This window comes from Echinops telfairi, unplaced genomic scaffold (assembly GCF_000313985.2).
Source record: "Echinops telfairi isolate 266 unplaced genomic scaffold, ASM31398v2 ScPeMD7_7476;HRSCAF=8514, whole genome shotgun sequence".
Classification (NCBI taxonomy): Eukaryota; Metazoa; Chordata; class Mammalia; order Afrosoricida; family Tenrecidae; genus Echinops; species Echinops telfairi.
In genome coordinates, this window is record NW_022111380.1 from 55,690 (window position 1) to 57,020 (window position 1,331).

The following is a 1,331-nucleotide window of genomic DNA, read 5'->3' on the forward strand; positions in this document are numbered from 1 at the left end:
TTATTTGTATTTTTCTTGTTAAATATTGTAGTTGCCTACAGATTTTGGAGATTTGTCCTTAATCTGATGTATTATTACTGACTGGTTTTTCTCAATCTGTGCATTCTTTCTTAATTCTTTTGATGAAGTCTTTTGATAAACGTTTAGTCTTTTCATAGGTCTCAGTTCTTTACTTTTCTTCTATACTGCGGATATTTCATTATGTGTACAGTTTGTCTATGCCTTGTTAGTGACCTTTAGTTTGTCCCTAAATTTTCATGGTTAGCCTTTATGGTTCTGGGGTTTGTATTTAGGTCCCTGATTTATGGTGAGTTCATTTTTGCATATGGTGTGCAGAATGGGTCATCTTATTCTTCTTTCTTTTGCAGGTGATGATCCAACATAATTTGCATTTGTTAAAGAAAAGGCTATCTCTGCCCCATGTAATCTGTCTTAAAACTTTATCAAAGATTAGATGTCTATAGGTATTCAACTGTATTTCTGGTTTTCAATTCTAACCCATTGGTCTTCATATCAATTGTTGTACCAGTACCAGGCTGTTTTGTTTACTATGGCTATAGAACATATTTTAATTTCTGGGTGTTAACGACTTCCTACATTGTTTTAATTTATTTCTAGTGTTTTATTTATACTGACTTTGTTTCTTTTTTGAATCACCTTTACTGATTTCAGAAGCTTATACCTATTCCCATAGGAGAGTGTGGCAAAAACAATTATGTTGCACATGTTGTGAGACTGCTAAGTATGATGGTGTCTGGAGGGCTGTGTCATAAATGCAGGTGGAGGTGACAATGAACCGTATTTTGGCTTACTGATAAATCTAAGAATTCAATAGGGGTTGCTTTACGGGCAATGTGTTAATCCAGGTAGAGAAACAAATCATAGACAGCTTGATGACCTCATTTGGAGGTGCAAAGGAGATAAATAACTCACTAGAGGCCAGATACCCTCACTCCTTCTAAGACATTCCTGTTGATAAGGCACTTGTATCTATACCGATGCAGCCAGAGCCCTGGAAGTAGAAAAGCCACATGGAGACCCACGCCAGCACTTAGATACTTCCAGCACCCCTGGATCCACAAGACTTTCCACCCACTGGCCTGTGGTCTTCCTGAATTTAGCATTATTGTATAGCTGCACAAGTCTGAAGAGGAATTTATTAACTAGTATTGGATGTATGGGCTAATATTGGACTTATGGACTTGACCTAGACTGGGCTGGAGTATTTCTCAATATACAATTGCACTTTTATATAAAGCTCTTTCTTATACATATATGAGTGCCCATGAATTTTGTTTCTCTAGTCAACCCAGACTAACACAGGTGGTTTG